This window comes from Dermacentor albipictus, unplaced genomic scaffold (assembly GCF_038994185.2).
Source record: "Dermacentor albipictus isolate Rhodes 1998 colony unplaced genomic scaffold, USDA_Dalb.pri_finalv2 scaffold_59, whole genome shotgun sequence".
Classification (NCBI taxonomy): Eukaryota; Metazoa; Arthropoda; class Arachnida; order Ixodida; family Ixodidae; genus Dermacentor; species Dermacentor albipictus.
Window position 1 is genome coordinate 405,383 of NW_027225613.1, and position 7,563 is coordinate 412,945.

Consider the following 7,563-nt stretch of genomic DNA (forward strand, 5'->3'; position numbering starts at 1 on the left):
CACGAAATACTGAGCACTCACCACCGCACAGTTGTATGTAAGCATAACTAAAGAACTGCCCGTGAGAAACCCGCGTTATTCAACATAGTGATCTGCGCTTGTTCTGCGCAGTGTGTTTTTGCAACTGTTATAGCTTGATTTGTTTCGATTTCTGCAAGCTTTAGAAACTTACAGGTACACTAGTGTGAACGCTGCCGCACGGAATATGTAAGGGTGATTTGCAATAAGAAGCTGCGTGCGCGCGTTCGGAGTACTTTCATTCCTCAAGTGACCTTGCCTAAATATGCAATGGGTGCACCTGCGTACACATTTTGCCACATATTGTCGCGCTCACTGCGAGTCGCAACGCGAGCGTCCGTTTTTTGTTTCTTTTCTTTTTCTATGAGGGCGCAGGTACGGCGCGTGGCTGCGCCAACGCGCGCGCGCACACGAACACACACACAAATAAAAACTGAAGAGCGATGATAATAGTGTTATATGACAACGGCACTGTACGCACCGTGTTTACAAGGGAAGTTGCACTTTTTTTTTATTAGAATAATTTACTAGTGTATGCCGTGTCGCAACTCGTATTAAGCGCAATAGTGCATTTAACCTGCGTAGGTGTAATAAAGAAGCTTTCCGCATTACTAATGGCATTTGCTTGCGCATAGATTATTGCACATCGAGGTTTTGTGTACCTGCGCTAGCGCGTACGTGACTAATTTTACAGCCTCACCTGTTTGGCTAGATGACGAAGGCGTCGAGTGGTGTGTGATCATTTGCAAGTTTGTTTCAATTTTTTTTTCATATCATTTTAGTTTGCTTGTTTTGGCTGCATGTTGAGTATTTGATCACGCTGCCGAGAGCAGAGGCCAAAGTGCTAAACGAATTTCTCTGAAGGCAGCGTGTCCAAGCACGCCTCATACATTCTTTAAAACTGCAAGGTCAAACGAATTGCTGCATGTGTAGGTCTCAGGATATAGGGAGCTTTCCTTGCATATTGGGGTAACTGTGCAAAAGGGAATCTAGTAATTTCAATAAGGCGCCAGCTAACACTCGTGTGCTAGTTTAGCGTGGCGATTAAGTGTCACTTTTTTTGCTGCTAATGTCCTGGCAAGTGTTTCGTGTGTCCGTCTCGAGAGGCAATCCTTTCCAAATGAATATAGGCTTTCATTGAATATGTAGCAACTACAAAGCACAGGTGCCTTGGCAAGAGATACATTTTGAAGGAAGGAGTCGAAGAGCAACAGTGCACAAATGCAGGATAATCGGACAGCTGGAAGATGCAGCGAGGTAGAAACCGCACTATGTGTTAGTATCACACCTGCTTTGTAGAGTCTCACAGCAGTAGGGTTACAAAGCCCTGCAATGCACTATGCGTGACTGCACAAAATTTTTGGCCAGTGCGGATTGAAAAATGCACCATTTCCTTGCTCACCCCATTTGAAATGTGCCGAGTGCCTGATGTGCTTGTAAAGGTTACCATGGAGAGGGACACCCCAATGAGGCTATGGCATGTCGCAGCAAGCAAACGTGGGTGCCATAAAACTTTTGTGCTGCGAGCAAGCGCATGAAGAAACCTGACTTTGAACACAGCCGTGTGAGCATACATGGCATGGGAAAAAATGTGTACCTGAAGTAAGGGTGAAAAGTAATATCATAGTAAGAGACATACTACGGATGTCACCGATTTGAGATATGAAATGCATAGGCGTGTGTATACGCGAAATATGCTATTTTATTTAGGATGTCAATAATTCGACAAAAACAAACCATACAGGATTAGCATTCGCAATGTTTAGATGTCGTGTGGGGTCAGTATGCTGTGAGAATTAGGTCGAGCTATTCAGAAGTTGCAGTGTTATTGATTTTAAAACAGAGCTTTTATTCGTAGTGGTGATGAGCCAAAAGACAAGCTGCAACACAATTAGCGAGTACCAACAGGTGAAGATGTATCCTCGTGCACCAGCGACAGGCAATGGACAGTCTTCCCAACGGTCATGGTGGGGTGTGTCATTGCAAGGTAATCAAGTAGGCGTTATTCGTACTGCAAATGGCTTGACTAGTCGTAGTAGAAGATATCATCTGGCACGTGGAAATAACCTGGAAAAGGAAATGATGTAAACAATACAGGTATTGCATATACAGCAGTCAGTAGTGTGCATGTACAAGAGTCAGGATAGTTTTATTTCTGTACACAGCACATGTAGCAGGCATCCAAAAGGAGCGTGTATGGCACTGGACTGTCGCGCACAATATCTAACCTATGTTTCTCCAAGCTTGCCATCATCAATTTCTGCATTTCTGTACAGATTCAGCGAAAAGAAAGAATGCAAGTTTGGGCATGTCGGTATGCCAGTGTAACATTTTAGGGCACACAAAACACACAGTGTGACAGTTGTGTGCCTGTGTCCCTGCATCTTGTGTGTGGTGCAATGTCCAAAAGGTGAAATGAATGTACAGGACCACGAGATGTTTAGAGTGGCATGTGGGAGCATATGTTTTCTTAGCGACAAACATTAATGTAACAAAACCCAGGAAAAAGACAATGAATGCCTTTGAAGCAAACTTTGAGCAGTGCAAAGAAAACGAGAAGAAAGACAAGGAACAGGAAGAAACAAAATCATGAACTAACTCTCACCAGAGTCCTACTGAACAATGAATGTACATTTGACAACCAGCCAAGTGCAGTTAAAAAGAGACAGAAGAAATGGAATTACAGGTGAAGTTAAACAGTAAGTAAAATCCTGTTTGATAACCCACAGTAGCCAACAGGGCATGTAAGTGAGGAGATAGAAAATTAGACAGAAGAAGAGCACAACTGCAACGGGTTTCTATCTATCTATCTTCTATCTATCTCCACACACTTACACAGCACGGTTGTGCTTGTGGCAGTGTCAGCACAAAGTGATGCTACAGCCTCTTCTAAATGTCTGCTGATCTTACGAACTGTAACGGATGCCTTGTCACCATCAGCTGCTATGGCTTGTGGCAGTGAGGCTGTAAATGTGAAGATGGATGTGGTATGGTGCAGCCATAGGACAAAGTGATGCAGAGAATAAAGTAAATGTTCCCACACTGTGTTTTAAGTAACGATGTGCATGAAACACGCATAAAGATGCGCATGGACATCAACATGCTGTGTTAGTTTGCAAGTACAGGTTCACATTGTGTTTAAATCCATGCAAATTGCAGTTATTTGAAAGAGTTAAACAACACGTGCCATTTCGAGAACATCCAGAAATAAAGGATGTCGCAACACTGCAGTTTGTACAATTTAACACAGTCTAACATAGCAATTGTTTGTGATGGTGTATGTCAAGTGATGATGTATACAACCTAACGCTGTGTAACACAGCAGTATGGCGTGATTAATGCATGCATTTAATTTCTTTGGATGCCTCGTTCACACTGTTACAGCAAATGTTATTGTCCATGTGTCACATGCAAAGAGATGGTTGCCGAACAACATGTTTATGTTGTCATAGCAATTGTAAATAACCAGATTAATGTGATATGATCAAGGCACATGTAATGCATGACGCCATACATGTTGCAACGGTATTATTCAATAAACAGTGTTGTGTGAGTTGAACTATGTGTATGTATCTGAAATGTTTTAATCAGCACTACACCCCACATTGCTAGGTCAACACGTCTTATATGACCAAGGTACACCACGAAGCACAAGCAGGGTGTTATTAAGAATGATGCTAGCCTATTCCAGAGAAACAATAACATTACAAAAAGAGAGAAAAAAAGAAAAGCACGGAGGATGACTGGGCGGAGGTTTCCTTTACTGCCCTGCAGGGAAGAGGGGGATGGCAGCATGAAAGGAAGAAGGAATAGGTACAGGTATGTTTCATTCGCACAGCAGTAGAGGGAGGGTGCGTATAACCATCCTTTTATTTCATGGTAACATTGTCCCATGATACCCTTATGAAGGGCTTGTGGCCTTCAGCTTGCAATGAATTTTCATTGTTGAACACATGACATTGTTGTTAATGTATGGGTGACACCTAGCAGGAGTATAGCAAACATACCTAATCACCTGTGTGTCACAGTCCAAGGCCACCTTTCGATATGAACGGAAAGCACGGTGGCACCTCCAAAGCAACCGATAAGGTAATTTTTGGGCTGCTGTGTTATCTGTAAAGAAGAACTGTTGTGAGCAGACGGCATAAAGAACGGCAATTGTGTATACTTAACATGAACAAAGTAATGAGACTGACCAAAGTTAACTGGTGGGCTCCAACACATTTCTGTTGTGAAGTTACAAGGGATGCACGCAGACATAAGCAAGCAAAACAATAAAATGACATAAAAGAAAAATACAAAGGTAGCTCGAAAAACAATTTAAGTTGGCTGAAGCAATGAGAAGTAGATGTATTACAAAGCAATCTTACATTTAAGCTCGCTTGCGGAAGTATGGTTGACAAGAATTGTTTTAAAATGCACCTGATAGAGTAGTCACGTTGACTGCGACACTGTTTAACTGTAGCGCTGCTGAAGTTAGAAAAAATATTTGAGAAAAAAAATTTATTCATTTCTTCACTGGATGCACAAGTGTACTAGCATATGAGCACGTATAAAAGGCCCATAGAAAACGTGCCGAAGTGTCGCTGAGAGTATGCTGTCGTACGCGCAAGAGTTGTTCGCTACTTTCGTTGAAGAAAAGGTGAAAGCATGGGTACAGTCATACTTCTAGTCACCGTACGACCCCAATGTATCGCTCACCCTCCTCGAGTCCGCGCACTTTCAGGTCTAAAAAGTGCTTCAAGCCGTCGCCCGCAACACTACGAATCGGGCTACATATATTTATTTGTACATGCTGTTGGCAACATGACATCTATATTGCTCGAACGTGTTATTGGCTCAAATGGCACGTTTCATGCGATGTTGTATATCATTAGCGCCCCAAATAAGTAACATTTTTTTGGTTGTGGCAAACGTGCAGGAAATCGTACGATCAATTATGGCGGTCGGCTGCTTTTCACGTCCTGCACCCGAGGGCAGTGGGAGGGCGGCCTTCCCGACGGCGCGTGCAAGTACCGACGGGCACTGATCCTAGAGGCAGGGGCCGTGGGCCGTCGCCGCAGACTCCGTGACTAGCAGCGCCTTCACGACCTCTCCTTTGCTGTCAATAAAGATGTTTCTATCATCATCCCACCGCCTGTTCCTGTGGCATGTTCGGTTCATGAATGTTTATTGTTTACTGAGCGATAATGGGGAACATGTTTCTCTCCCCCGTCGGTTCATGAAGTTAGTACCTGAGATGTAGCCGTACCGCTGCTCCTGGGGTAGAAACTCCAGCACGCGGTAACTCATGAGGTTGTGGGACGCAGCAAGAAAATATAAACTGTAATAACAGCCATAGCCATAACGACATGAAAACAGCAACTTACGTGAGAAAACGGGCAGTCCGCTTCATGCCTCGCGCGTTCTTGCGTCACACCAGGTGTATTCACTCGAACGAAGGTAAAGAGAAACTGACGGAATGACGACAAATTGCGCACGCATTGCTGCGTACCAGCATGGTACGGCAGGAACGCGTGAAATGTAATAACCGACGTAAGGTACTGCAGTTCATGTACTGCAGTACATGTACTCGATGCACACCACTACGGCGCCATTGCTACACAAGACGTTGTTTAGTGTTGTTACTTTCAGCCGACTAGGCGTATGATATATTCAATGGAAATGATTGTTTAAAAAGGGTTTTCAGTCGCTTTAATGATAACATAAATAGTAAATTACATGTGCTGAGGTGCAAGCGTAGAAAACAAAAGGGCACCAAAGTAAGCGCGTCGATTACGTACATTGGCACGGAGCAATAGCAGACGACACCAAAGGGTGTGCTTGTTTGACATGTCCTTGTGCATAGGATGGGCCAAAGTAACGGCCCCAAGACGCAGTGTGGATTTATCTAAATGCTTTAGTTAGCTAACGCTCATTTGGTGTCAATTTTGTGCGTGCGCATAACTTAAAAATGTAATTTCAACGCACAAGAAATACGAAGCTGCGCCTAGCATACTCTCAGCAATCCCCGGAGCAGACGGCTTTAGCGCGGGCTTTCTTGACGCGAAAAAGAGCGGCCAGTTGCTGTTAGTGCTGCTGTACGTGAGAAAGTGGTCACTTCGTTGTGTGGAGTTGAGTTCGGCAGTTTCTCGCACGCTACAGTAAGCCATGGCACGGAAGCGTAGCCAGAAGTTCGGTAAGAAGAGAAAGCGCATACTTCTAAATATGCACAAGTTTCGCTCCCTCGCTACGTCCTCGACGTCTGGTGCTGGGCAAATGGCAAGTTCACCAACGGAAAGCGTTGCTTCAGAAGTGCTATTTCGTGAGGATGACGACACTTCTCAGCAACTAGCACAGTCAGCACCTTTGCAAGTCTCCGCATCGTTGGCGAATGAAGACGCACAAGACAAGGTCGGCGAAATACTGGAAGGGAGGCGGCTGGTCGACATCAACCATTTTATTGCCTCTTGCCAGGCACTGTCGAGGCACGAGCCTTTCGATTGCTCCTTTGCGGACATGCAGTTTATGAAGGAGCGCCGGCAAGGGCTGATCAGCGCGTTCACCTTCAAATGCAGAATGTGCAACAGGGAAGACGTCATCACCACAGAGCCGCCCCCAAAGGAAAATCCGGCTAAGATGGACGCAAACACGGCAGCGACGTCGGGAGCTGTGGCCATTGGCGCCGGTTACACGAACCTCTCCGAACTTCTGGGCACGCTAAACGTTCCAACGATGTCATCAGCAACTTTCTCCAAGTGCCAGGACAAAGTCGCCGACACCATCGAGATAGCTGCATGGGACATGATGAAAGCGGCTGGCGTCGAGGAAGCACGCCTAGCCCGCGAGTGTGGAGACGTGGACGAGGACGGGGTACCGACGATCACAGTTGTTGCTGACGGCGCCTGGTCCAAGAGGTCATACAAGAACCACTACGATGCCTCATCCGGAGTCGTGAGTTTGCATGGCACTTATCGGATACCTCAATATATAATGCCGAATACAGGCCCCTGTGTTCATAGCTACGCATTTTAAACGCAAATTGTATGTATGTCAGAGCCCAGAGCACAGCAGCGTAATTTTTTTAAGATTTGCACGCGTGTATCAGGGGCAGGAGAGCGGTTGGGGCCCCGACTGCTCCCGAACAAGTCGTCATGCGGAGACTTCTTGTATGACATTGTTCTAGCGAACGCGTTCGGTAATACTGCAGTATCAATGTGGGTTGTAGGTTTCAGTGAAAGTACGCATTCAGCAGCATTGGTAGCCATTGCGGTAAATTTATTTTTGTTTTATTTATTTCCCGTTTACACCGGCTTGAACTGCATGAAGTACTTGCGATCGAAAAACATATAGTGATGCTTCGTCCCAAAAGAGTAGGCAGGCGTTGTGGCCCTCTCGGTGCCAGCTGTCAACTTTCGCCACTCTTGTTTCCTTTGTGTCTTTGTATGTTTCCATGGCTAATAATAGTAATAATAATAATAGTAATAATGCCACACGAACTTGCAGTCATGTTGAACGTTTGGGCTTCGTAACAACATGAATGTAGGTGTGCAGGTGCGCAAAGCA

General features: G+C 45.1%; 1 long non-coding RNA gene across 1 annotated transcript; it reads right to left on the reverse strand.

Moving 5' to 3' along the window:
• Positions 1-1,843: 1,843 nt before the first annotated feature.
• Positions 1,844-5,614, reverse strand: LOC139053040 (uncharacterized). The gene is made up of 3 exons (XR_011510180.1): positions 5,388-5,614; positions 4,026-4,131; positions 1,844-2,085 (listed from the first exon to the last, which is right to left on the reverse strand). It is a non-coding gene; the product is annotated as an uncharacterized lncRNA (long non-coding RNA).
• Between the last annotated feature and the right edge of the window lie 1,949 nt (positions 5,615-7,563).